Here is a 13,763-nt window from a genome sequence, read left to right as displayed (position 1 = left end):
AGAAAAATAAATGATACATCCATCATACTTTTAAGTGAAAGAATGGATTTATTTATGTATAATTTGTATAACAAATGACAAAAAATTTTTAGTCATAAAAATGTTAATTTTTTCTACTCTATGTATATTTTGCTCCCTAAATAATCTTTTAAGCTTCCCAGAAACAGAGGTAAGAACTTTTGTTATCTGACATGCCTGAGTGGCTCAGTTGGTTAAGCATCTACGTTCAGCCCAGATCACAGTCCCAGAGTCCTGGGATCAAGTCTCATACCTGGCTCCTTGCTCAGCAGGGATCCTGCTTCTTCCTCTGCCTGCTGTTCCCTCTGCTTGTACTCTCTCTCTCTCTCTCTCTCTGACAAATAAGTAAATAAAATTAAAAAAAAAAAGAACTTTTATTTTCTTCATGTCTGCCACTCTCCCTAGCATATAACAGGTCCTAATATTTGATTGGCTAAAATCTGCCAGAATTTGTCAAACACTGACTGTACAGAAAAGCTGAGGATAAATGGTGAGGTGGTAGGGGGGGGCTTAAAAAAATGAAATCCTTCATCCTCAATAACTTTATATTTTATAATCTGAAAGACTGTTTACTTCTCTCAGCCCTAACATCCTCAATAACTTTATATTTTATAATCTGAAAGACTGTTTACTTCTCTCAGCCCTAATATCAGGGATTTTATACTCAAATTAAACATTAATATGTTTGACTAATCTTTATAGTCCCTTACTCCCCACCTCCTACAAAATGTAATTCACTTATCAGCTAAAAAATTAACTATTTTGAATTCTAAAACGAGATGGAAACATTGATTGTGAAGCTTACCAGTAAGAGGCTGAAAGGAACAAAATAAAGACAAATGGTATGAAACGGAATTTTACAATATATGGTTTGAAAGATGAAATTAATACTCACCTATAAGTTTACCAGGTTCAAACTTATTCATATCCTCAGTACTTAGTAGTTGTGTTCCAGAGGATGAGATATTTTACTATCAGTAGTAGAAATCCATCCATATTTTGTGCTCTTCACAGAAAGACTTTGTTTGGGGCCCATCAAGAGGTAATAAGGCATGGCATTGGAGTTTATTGGAAAAACCAGCTCTTGTTTATTTCATAATTATATACTTGACATTTGGAAACTCCTGCTTGTTACTAATCGCTTAATTAGGCGCTCCAAAGTTCATAAAAAATCATAGGTTTAACTTCAACTTAAAAGATCCTTTAGCTCCTCTTGCTCTGAAATTCGATCTCACCCACTGTACATGCAATTACAGCCCTGACAAATGATTGCTGACAATAATAGACCTCATTTAAAGGAGAGAAGTCTAAACACAGCGATGACCTGATTTTTTTTTTATCTGTGTCCAGAGAAAGAAGGTGTGGAACAGATAAATCAATAATGGGAAGGAAAAAAAAAAAAAACCCTAATTGTTGACTTTACACTCAGCAAATCATTAAATGAAGCTTGAACTAATGCAAATTTACATAAATAGTCTAAATGGTGAGTGACCTTCAGGAAAATTACTATTAAGACAAAGGCCTTTGCATATCTCTTCAGAGATGTTTGACAAGGGAATGACCTCAGCTGCATATGTTCATTATTATAGGTTTCATTTAGATCACCAGGATTTTTTCTGAACTCTGTGTGTGTGTGTGTGTGTGTGTGTGTGTGTGTGTGTATCTTAGCTAAAGCTAACGTCATATTTGAAGAGTTTTGGCAGTTATAAACACACATACACACAACACCCAAACTAATGTCTAGGAGTGCAAACTATCTTTTGCTTTCTTACAAGCAGTCATTAGAGAAAATGAGGGTGACTTTAATAGTGAAAATACTTTTGATAACGATGGATGCTATAAAAAATGCAGACTATTACCTCAAGTTGGTATTTTCCGAAATGAGTTACTAAAAACCCTGGTTCATCAATATGCTTCACAAAGACAAAGCTCTGTGGTCCAAAGAACATGAAATATGATGCCTACTACATTCTCTCCTTGATAGTCACATTAGCATATTACATTCTATTAAGCATATTAAAGGCTCTGAAAAAGCCATGAGATAAAGCAACCTATGTAAATATAACCAGGTATTTTTTCCCCAAAGTAACTTCTATTACTATTCCACTTTGGGAAACTATGCTCTAAATCAAGATTCTCAGGTTGGGTTTTCCTTGCGCATTAAAATCCTCAACTGAATGCTATTTATTATGAAGGTTATTTACCAAATTCTCACTATGGTTAAAGTCGTATAAGGAACAAGAGATGAAGAAAGTAGGATCTTTGATCTCCAGGAACTGACACCCCAGTAGGAAATTAACATACCTCCCACACTAAATGTATCATGGTATATGGTATAGGCAGGCAACAATTGCCATAGTTAACTTGAACAGGAAAGGTTTCAGAGTCTGTGGCCATTCAAACTGAATTTTAAAGCATGGATTGAATTCATTTGGAAAGAGATGGAGTTTGGAAATAACGAGGTGCAAAGATAAAGGGCAGGAAACTCAAGATGTTCTGTAGGATGATGACTAATTGGCTAGTGTAGAGATTTCAGGTAAGGGACCTACACGCTAAATGGCTGGAAAGCTCTCCAGCAGTTTTAAGTAGAGTTCAGATTATGGGCATGCTTAAATGCAAAGCTAAGGAAGGTGGGAGTCATTAGGTAGAATAACTGTGAAGGTAATATGATGAAAGCTCTGTATGGAATGGTCTGCAAGGCCACCCTCAGTACAGAAAGCCTGAGGCCTTTCATCCTCTGCTTGGATCACAGCACTATATAATTTAAGATCTTTTGATTTTTTTTAAAGATTTTATTTATTTACTTATTTATTTGAGAGAGAGAGTATGGGTAGGGGTTGGGGGGGAGGGTGAAGCAGACTCCCTGCTGAGCAAGAAGCCCCATGCAGGGCTTGATCCCAAGACCCTGGGATCATAACCTGAGCCAAAGGCAGATGCTTAGCCCAGTGAGCCACCAAGGCGCTCCTATAATTTAAGGCCTTGAACACATCCATATTACAAAGGTTCAGAGTGGAATATGTTTTATCAAAAATGTTCACAAGCAATCAAGAGACCAGAAAATCATGGTTTGGGAATAACAGGGAAAGGCGATAAATTTTCGCTATCTTTCATAAATCCAACCTGATGACGATACAAATATATGACTCTAAACTATCACTGCCTGCACCCCCACTGGCACCTGGGATGGAAACCACGGGATAGCCCTGCAAAACCAAGAAGACCAGTTTCACCACGGCAACTTCCATTGGTTACGAGAGGTTACCTTTATCCCCCAAAAGCCACACACTATTAAAAATTTACATGAAGCAGAAGTATTTCATGTGAGGAATCCCTGGCTTAAAAACAAACAAACAAACTGGCAACTTTATATACTTAAGGACCAAAACAGAAAACACACAATTTGAGGTTTAAAACCCAATGATTGTTTGCTTTAGGAAAATAGTTTTACTCCATAAGAGACTCTGAACTACAGAGCACAAACTGAGGGTAGCTGGAGGGGAGGGGAGGGGGGGATGGGCTAAATGGGCGATTAAGGAGAGTACTTGTTGGAAAGAGCACTGGGTATTGTATGTGGGTGATGAATCACTGGATTCTGCTCCTGAAACCAGTGCTACCCTGTCTGTTAACTAACTTGAATTTAAATTTAAAAAAGAAAAAGAGAAACTATTTTACTCCCACAACTCCCTCCACATCTACTGGCATAGTTGAGGTAACTAGGAATCTATAATGGTGCTTGCTAGGAGCTGGAAGTGTTGGAATGAGACGTGGGGAGTTTTTTATTTATAATTATAATAAAACACAGGTAGCCAGTTTCCACAAAATCCAGGATGGCTTTCCTCATATGCAAGGTGTTTCACTGGGAAATGAAGTAGCTTTATCTATGGAGCACACTATGGGAGTTCCAAACAACTGATCACAGAATATGTCTGAAGTCTGGCCAGTTAGAATGGCTGGTATTAATATACAACACACACACACACACACACACACACACATTACTAAGTAACTAAAGTTCACTCATTTTTCTTTTAGTCCTTTTTGTTAAAAATCTCCCTGAAACAAATTAATCCATACTCCTGCTTATCTAGTGCATTATCTAGATCAGTCCTTTGAAAACACCAAACTGGCACAAGACTGCTATATCCAAATCACCTGGAGAACCTCTGAAAAACGTAGATTCCTGGCCTGCTTCTACCCCTACCCCCACTCCCATTCTGACTCTGTGTAGGTCTAAATGAAGTTCCAGAGATATTTTTTAATGACCCAGGTTTATGAAAGCAGTAATCCAGATGATAATGAGATGCTTCTTAGATGTTTCACAATACCAGCAGGGCCATAAAATCTCAAGATTTTATGTCACTGCAGTGACAGGGATCATGTTAGGCAGATATCAATCCCTTTTCCCTTTTCTTTCTGGGCACAGAGATGGACTACATTTCCCAGCCTCCCTTGCATTTCCCACCTCCCTTGGGTGGGTCATGTGACTGAGCCTCAGCCATTGGAATTTGACAGATGGACTGCGTACCACTTCCAATCTTGGCCCTCAGAAACATTCCAGAATCTTCCTGGTTGGCTGCCTTCCTTCACTCGCCATCAGGATCCAGAGTTTCAGGAGAGAACTGAGATTCTGGAGGAATATCAGGGCCACAAGATAGAAAGAGTCCGGATATCCGAACAAGCGTATGGAGAAGAGCAACCACCCCTCCCCTGACCACAACTGACTCCCACTGCATTGTGGGATGCATGAGACATCAGATTTTATTACAATAAGCTATTAAGATGCAAGGACCCTTGGTCACAGCCATGGCTTGCCTTTACTAGTACAACTCCCTTAACAGTTTTAGCAGTGTTAGCAGTTGATTAAGCATTTCAAAGTCATAAAGAAATGTACTTAAAATTTAACATCGTACTAGGCATACAGAGATATTAGGCATAACATCTAAAAGGCATAGGACCACAGGAAATATTTAACCTTTAAAAGAAATTCTGATATGAGCTTATTTTTCTGTGGTTTTCTCCTTCCTCCTAAGAGTAGAGTACAAAAAAAAAAAAAATCTGGCTAATTGAGAGTTCCAGGTAATAAGATTTCAATTTAATAAGGTTTTATAACAGTTACAGGAATAAAAACAAAATATAACAACTAATAAATCTGAATTTCCAAAGACCAAATGAATACAAAATGCAAGGCTGTGAAATTTTAAGACTTAATAGAATCACACAACCAGAGGAGTATTCAAAAGGTCATGATATTTATTTACTTTTGAAAATATCTGTAGGAGGAAATTCTACCACTGAGCTCATCATTGTCATCGCCTTTCAGGTAGTTTTACAATATAATGTTGCAAGGACAAGGTTAGGAGTTAGACAGAGGTGGGTCTAAATTCCAGCTTTTCTGCTTAGCATTTGGGAAATCCTGAATAATCTAAGCCTCACTCTCCCCATCTGCACAATGGTGATGATATTACCTACTCCATGGGTTTATGAAATTTAATTGGGCTTTAAGACAACAATGGCACCTATAACTATTTAATGCTTGTTTATATTAATATAGTATTAGCATCATGCTATATTATAGTCACCCCCACTACTACTGCCTCCCTCCAGCCACCTCTCCTGCAACAGATCTTAGTTAGTTGCAAGGTATCTTCCATAGCCTGCTACTTTTTATCCCAAAAGAAAGATGAGGCTGAGGAGCTATGCCTGGAATTCTATATAGATAAACACTGTTCTTGTAATGCCACAACTAGTATGCTAATATCTATGCTTCTTAATCCTTTTTCTGCCAACCATGAAGATTGGTAAGTCCCAGGATCACTGGTGCTTGACGCTTCTCCCAAAATGGTAAAACTCTCCCCATTTGTGGAGAGAAGAGCTGGGCTGCCTGTCATAGCATCCAGTCTCAGCCAGCCCTTCCTATCCTAGGCCACCTCAAAAATGCACATCTGCAAGGGGGAGCAGAAATCATCTGATGAAGGTGCACCCCTCCTCCCTCCACCTGGCAACAGGGAGAGCCTGTCCCTGGAATTTCTTTTGATAAGCTACTGAGGAGACCCTCAGTTTTCTAAGTTTTAGTTTGAAAATTGAATTTAGGAACTTGTCAGCTCTGACAGCAGAGCTTTAACATTCAGTTCAAAAAAAAATCTGCTTGTACTTTATAAAATCCAGCTTCTCACTTCAGAGCAGAAGGATTTTTCAAAATCTTCACTTTTTAGGGAATGAAAACTTCAGTTTTCCTTCTTCCCAATTAAACTTGGGTTTTTCATAAAAGCCATTACATTTTTCCCCTCTTCCTACCCTAATTCTTCTCCCTAAATCACCTCTTTCAGCATGCAGAACTCAGTCTTACATTTCAAAAAACAAGGCTGAGACTTCTGGCTGATGTGAACCCTCCTCATCTGCAAAGACTAAGACAAAAATAGACAATAGATACAGGATTAATTACCAATCAACACTGTTCAGCTGACAGGATTTATGACACCTAAGGTTTTAAAAATAATGAAAAGTGAAGCTTATGGAAGAAATCACTCCATACCTTAAAGTTACAAAAGTTGCACCTGGCAGCAGAGACCTCCATCGAAGGCTATATTGAGAGGTAAAATTACCACGACCCAAAGGGATAGGTCAAAACCCTGCACATGGCAGGAAACCAAAGGTAAAACCACGATCCAATGACAGATGGCAAAGGCCTGTCAATGCCGGGGAAATTACACGGTGAAATTCATTTCTGACATTTCATTCACACAAGAATAACAGGACCCTGAAGTTAAACAATGACATTCTGAAAAGGAACACCTCCACAGATGACACTTCTTGCATAGTTCAGCCTCCAAGGCATACACCAGAACCAGAATTTCATACAGTTCAGGTGTGGCCGGGAGAGCTCGGGGGAGAGTGGGAATGTGAAGAGCAGAGGAATGAGCAAGATGGGGAAAGAGCCAATATCTAAGCAAAGGGAGGATCCGGTAACAGTTCATTTCTACTCCTTCCCAAAGGACTTGAACCTTCACTTCATGGATTTTTTTTTTTTTTAAGTGACATTTGAAAGGTGCTACAATCATCCATTCATTTGTGTTCTGTTTGGCCTTTAAATGTAATATTTCAACTGAGAGTTTAAGCTGCTGGGGGTCTGAGATGTTTTCATGAGAAGTAACCAAGCCAGACAGTTCTTATTGTCAAGGAGACCCTGTTGAAGGGGAGAAGCACTAAAATTAGCCACTCGGGGTAATTTTATCACTCAGGCCCAGGGCACAAGGCTTCTAGACTGTTCCATTCTTTCTAGCAGAAAGGCATTGAAAGGAAGCAATCCTTGGATCCCTGGATTCTGGAGAAATCCAGTGTGTATGCTTGTGCAAGCAGTGGGGAGAAAGGGTTGGGCGAGGGGAGCCGTATCTCAGAGCTGTTTCCATGTACAAACATAGGAAACAAAGTGAAATGCTTTTGAGTGATGAGCAACTCAAGAAAAACAAAGTCCCTTTATTTTTTTTTAAGTTTTTATTTAAAATCCAAAGGCAGGCTCTAAAATTCTACTTACTAATTTCTGTCTCATTGCCTTCCATTTGAATGATGATCATCATTACTTTATTAAGAATTATTTTAAATTCATTTTCAAATGGCTTCAACAATAAATTCTAATTAAATATCACTAACATGCTATATTAGAAATCAATTCTTAAAATATAAAAAGCAACAGAAAGGATTTCTAGTCTTACAGTATCTCACACACACATACACACACAGCCTCCAAAAAATTCAAATTCTATTTTCTTCTGCTTTAGAGAATAAACACAACTGCTTGCAATTCCAGGGACACTGAGCGAACCATGCACCCTCTCCTTGCCCCAGAACATGCATAACTACTTCGAAAAGGTGATTACACACACATTTTTCTTCCCATTGAAACATCAGACTGGGGAGACGGAGTTTCCCCCAGCGAGTCACAAAAACACAGAACAGGACATTTAATTTGTTTAAGTTTCCAGAGCAACTTACCAGAGACAAAATATAAAATACCATGGCATTTTGTTGGTATCTTAAAAAAAAAGAAACCCTCTCTAAGAAGTACAGTGAACCTCATGAGAGTTCCAAGGAAGTACAATGAACCTCATGAGAGTTCCAACACGATTCTTCTACTTGTATGCACACATATATTTATAATTTTCCTTACCAAGGAACAGGTTAACATATTCCAACCCATGCATGGAGTGGAAGAGGAGCTTCCAACCAAACAGGTCTTTCAGGAAGTAGCCCTCAAGGTTACCAACAACTAAATAGGCTCAGGCAACCACCCACACTCACCTCTCTCAGCCTTGGTCATCAAGAGACTCTGTTCCCCAGATCACCTTCATTTGAAAGAACATTTTCCTACTTAATAGAATACAGCACCACACTAGTGTCAGCCCTGAGTTTTAGAAATCTTTAAAGAAATCTCATATGCCTATGAATAAGGCATGGCCATCTATGCTTTCATTATTTCACAATGAAGCTTGAAATGAGAATTTTTTAAAAAGGAATGACTCATCTGCCGTTCATGGCTTCGACATGGTACACAGTACCCAAGGAGGTCAAAGGCAGGCATGGTTTGAAAAATACCAGGTCTCTACTCTTTGATGTTTGCCCTTGATCTGCCACCGCTGGTGCCCTAATGTCCTGGAAAACATCCCCCTGCTTGGGAGTCAGTTGTCAAGCTACCTGTTGGTCTTCTCATTCTCCTTTACCACTGCAATGATCGCTCAGCACAAAAACTCTCCTGTGGATGAGCTTCTCTGTTCCTGCTTGCTCTAACTTGATTCTCAACTACTACAGAGCTGCTTAAGAACCACAGATGGGATTTTCAAGGCACCATCTATTCATGAGGTATCAGAGGACAGCACATATATCTAACAAATTTTAACTCTTCCCCATCAATTCAGAGTTCTTTAATTATAAACAACAGAAAATCACTCTGGCTAATTCAGGCAGAAAAAGACTACCAAAAGAGTAGAGCGGAGCTCTCAGAATAGATAAAAAAGGCTGCAGATCTGGCCCAGAAAAAAAAGGTGGAAGCCTAGAAAGGTTTGAGGTCTAGCTAATGAGAACAACTTGACAGTCTTAACTAAGAGCTGCTACTGGAATGAACAAGTCCCCATCATTTGGAGGAGAGGGGTGTTGCTGATAGCACATCCCTGATTTTCCATAGTCCCAGAAGGTAGAGCCCATTTGGCTTAAATCGGGGCTTCCCAACCTCTGCATTACTGACATTTTGGATAATTCTTTGTTGTGAGGGGTGGTTGCCTTATGCAGCACCTCTGGCTTCTATGCACTAAATGCCAGTAGCATTCTCTCTAGTTGTGACAACCAAAAATGTCTCGATGTTGCCCAATGACCCCCCAGGAGGCAAAATCACCCCAGCTGAGAACTGGCTTAGACTGATTCACAAAGCTGCCCAACTGATGGCTTAGGAAAGACCAGGTCCCTTGCTGTATGATCCCATAAGGCAAAGGGAAGGTAGGTAAGTCTCCCAAAAGGAAGTTGGGATACTGATCCCAAAAGATAAGAGAATTAATGCTTACAGTCCATTTCCCAACACTGGCAAGCCAGAAAGTTGAACAAGATTATTTTTTTAGCCCATGTATTCAAAGAACAAGGAAAAACAGTAAAATTTCATAAATTTCTGAAAACAGACTATAGAAAAAGTAGTCCATCAGAATGTTGAACTAATCCCCCACAATACTGTGCCAGTGAACATTCATGCCCTGGAAAAGCACAATTCCAGTCAAGTGGGCATTCTTTATCATTTTTATTGAAATTCTCCACATTTCCCTATCTCTTTTTTTAAAACCTGCCAGATCTTTTTACAATTCCTGGTATCTACAGACTCATGGTAATTGACATGGCTAATTTAAGGGAAACTGATTCCAAATCTCAGAAAACACCCACTGCATCTCTGTATTAATTAGTCAGCTAACTCTGGTGGTTCCAACATGGTGCTAATGAGACCAAAGACATGAATCCAATCCTCATGCCATATGGGCTTGTTCAACAGCAAGCCCAGGGCCCCACTCCAACCAGCCAACTGATAGATCGATGTATATGGCTGCTGGAGGGGAGAGGAGAAGGAGAGGGAAAGGATGTGTCCAGACAAATGCACCTCCACTGTGAGCACAGCCGGTGGTGTACATTCTCCCAGGAAAGGGGAGCGAATCCTCACAGAATCAGAGCATACACACCCCTCACTATGCCTCTTCCCTAACACTCTCCCATGCCATGACACGTCTTTGCCTCTCCCCTATCCGGCTCATACCTACTCACTCCAGCTTCCTTTGCTGCTCCCTTTCCCTTCCGTTCATTACCATTTTTTAAAAATTAGAGTGCAGAACTTCATCTCCAATCCGCACTGACTCTAAATTCCCTGATCCTACCATCAGCAGCAAGTCTGGGCTTGTCTCTTCTTCCATTATTATTTCTGACAGCCCCAAAGAAATCACTTAATATTCATTTCAGTCTCCTTTTTCAGACAGTCTTAAAAATCAATTTCAAAATTTTTCTTCTTGATCCTGTCATTTAGCACTGAAATGGCCCAACTGATTACTTGGGAGCAGTAGCGTTTCTCCCTTGTCCTCCCGGGATGTCAGACTTTGGGAGTCTCTTCTGGTATCATTTCAGTTGGCTTCCATTTCAGGGAAGCTGTTTTTCACTAAGAAACGAGATTTTTTTTAAGCTATATTTGTAGAACAATTATCCTTACTGGGGAAAAGAAAAAAAAAAAAAACCAGCATTAAAGAATAGACCAAACACTTGGCTACAAGAAAAATCAGATTCAATGGGTGAAAAAAGAAAAAGAAAAGTCTTGAAATTCTAAAAACTCCCAAGAATGTCATGTGAAAGCCCCTACTTTCCAAACAGTAAATTAGCAACAGTAACATCATCTTATTTATTAATAGGAAGGAGAAGTTAAAATAGCCATTCATGATAAGACGCTGAACACTGCGAGGAAGCCAAGAACAGGAAGAAAAAGGTCTGAAAGACGAAAAAAAGGGAAGGGCAGCTTTTATAAAGAAGAAAAAAGTTCTTTGTCTTTGCTGCCATTCTGTGAACAGTCTAGAGAATTTAGTTCATTGTTATTGTCGCTGCCCTTCTTCCTTGCCATTGTTTTGCTTTTTCAGGTTGTCTTTAATTCTCCAAGTAACATTATTAGAGAACTGGAGAGGTCGCAAACCACCAGGAGGACTGGGGTGCCGGTGGGGGGCGGGGGATGGAACTCAGTGAAACGTGTCCAGAGCATTTTATTCCTTTGCCTGTGTTTTCTCAGAGAGCAGAGGATGATTTTCAAAGTAAGGAATGCTGCAGACATGACATTAAAAAAGCTCTGGACCATGCAAAACAGTCCTCCAGCTTGATAACCGTAACCAGTTTTTGCTCTGACCTCTTAAGAATCACTCTGTTATCTTTGTAATTCCACCAGCTTCTTACTTATGTTATTACAATATCTTCACACACCTCCCCTCGCCATAACTCTGGCTTGGGAAAGAAAATATCTGCTAAAACGACCAGGGAACAAAAGCCAGTGGCAGGAAATGCAAGAGAGAAAACAATTGGATTTTTCTTAGAGGATCAAAGAGCCAAAAATCATTCTTTCTGGGACAGGGGAACATCAAACATTGGGACTTAAGCAGTGTCACCTCAGGAATTAACCAACAACACAGAGTGCAAACAGCCCCAAACCACTTCCTGAGACGGAAGATAAATGGAAGCAGCCCGTCCGCATCACAGCAAATGGGATGCTACAGATCTGGAAAAGGCACAGTGTGACTTGTGGTGAGAGTACCCTCTGTCTTTTCTGCCTGCCCAACGTGTGACCCTTCTGTGTAGAGCAAGTGTCCTTCGAGTGCCTCCAGGAGGCCACTTATATGGTGCCACAGTACTGTCCTGGCTTTTAGGCTCTGACTACAGGGATTCAGCCCGTGACTCCAGTGGACTGAAAGTCCCCGAACATAACCAAGGGACAGAGATAGTCCTCCCGCCTGAATGTGTACCGAGCATCAGTAAGGTAGCTTGCTCTACCTGCGACACCACCTCTGACGAATCATCCTCTACGTGCATGTACAGTTAACCGGGGGATGCCTGGTCGAGAAGCGGAAAATTGGGACTATTTTGATCAATGACCTTTTGTTTCCTTTTGTTTGTTTGTTTTTTTAAGATTTTATTTATTTGACAGAGATCACAAGTAGGCAGAGAGGCAGGCAGAGAGAGAGGGGGAAGCAGACTCCCTGCTGAGCAGAGAGCCCAATGTGGGGCTTGATCCCAGGACCCTGGGATCATGACCTGAGCCGAAGGCAGAGGCTTTAACCCACTGAGCCACCCAGGCGCCCCTGTTTCCTTTTGTTTTTAATAAATGCCTGATTTCTGAAGACCATGGTGGTAGCTGGGAGAAGAAAAATTTTAATACAGAGCCTGAACTAAGTCACACAGTAAGAAGAGGGTTTTGCAACTGCACCTAGAATTCTCCTGAAAGTTCTGCCAGACTTCAAGCAAAGCCAACAGAAGAACATCCATACTTTCAAAATTAGGTTATGAGTCACTTTACCGAGGGTCCATTTATTTCACTAAGGGATTTACTTCTAAATTCTTCCAAATAGCATTAGCCCTTTGAATGCATTTCTAATTGGATTAGAATGATAAATATTTCAAACCGGACTCAACTTCGTGAGGGAGAGAAAATCTGAACTGCTTGTGTGACTAACACATGTCTCCAGGCTAACAGGACTAGAAATGGGTCCCTGAGTGAGGTCCCTAACTCTGTCTTCCACTCTCATTTCCTTATGATGCTTCAGCACTTACAAAACTGTCGTTGATCCTAACAAAATGAATGTAGTGAAATCCCAATGCAGAACCCCACAGCATTTTCATTGGCAGGTGACCATGAAAGGTCACTGATCAAAACCTTCCTCTGAGGTTCAGGCCGCACAAGTACATGCCAGACAGCCTCACTTTAGCACATCTGCTCACAAGAGAGGACTACTTTTCAAGGCTCTTAGGTGTCACTCAACTTCACTAGTACAGGATCTCACATAGAACAGTTAACATTTAGAGATGAATATGCGATGCTCTAGGATATACAAAAGGGGCAAACAGTTATGAGGACAGCGTATTTTTATTATTGTCACCTCTGTTCTGCTGAGATGGTCTCCTGATCCTTCCATTTCAAATGTTCTTCGTAACTGCACCTTCCTTTGAATGCTTTCCACCATTCTATCCTCAGATTTATTATCTAATTCATAAGAATGGCAGCACCCAAAATCCCAAATGCTTATGATAAATTTCTTGCAAATCACCTATCAGACAACAGGAGCACACCCATGTACCTAAGGAAATGCCGAGAGTGCCATGAGCTTTTAGAGACCAAAGGAGAAAGAGCACTTTGGATTTCACAAAAGCTCTAAACTTTCAAGTCTGGCATTCCCTAACCTGAGAGTGGATCCTGGTCCACAGTTCTGTGGGCCAACCATTAACTGACAACTATTTGTGGAAGGCCTTTGTGGTCTAGTTACCATGATGGAACAGAAAAAAAAAAAAACTATTAGATGTGGTTCTTCCCCATCATCCATCTTCCACCATTTCACTGGAGAGACAAAACTAATACACAAGGTCAAGGAATAAATCCTTAAACTAACCTTAAGCTGTTTTAATTGAAAGAGAAGAGGGATAATTCATGGATTTGCTGATTATACTTCTGTGCTGTACACATTAGCCTTGAACGGCTCATCCAC

The 13,763-nt window shown here is 40.3% G+C and overlaps 1 long non-coding RNA gene across 1 annotated transcript in view; it reads right to left on the bottom strand.

Annotated features, from left to right (window-relative positions):
• Nucleotides 1-13,763, bottom strand: part of LOC125107270 (uncharacterized) — a 111,500-nt gene that overhangs the window by 94,479 nt on the left and 3,258 nt on the right. The window lies entirely within an intron of this gene.

Source organism: Lutra lutra, chromosome 8, assembly GCF_902655055.1.
Source record: "Lutra lutra chromosome 8, mLutLut1.2, whole genome shotgun sequence".
Classification (NCBI taxonomy): domain Eukaryota; kingdom Metazoa; phylum Chordata; class Mammalia; order Carnivora; family Mustelidae; genus Lutra; species Lutra lutra.
This window is presented reverse-complemented; position numbering and strand designations above follow the sequence as displayed.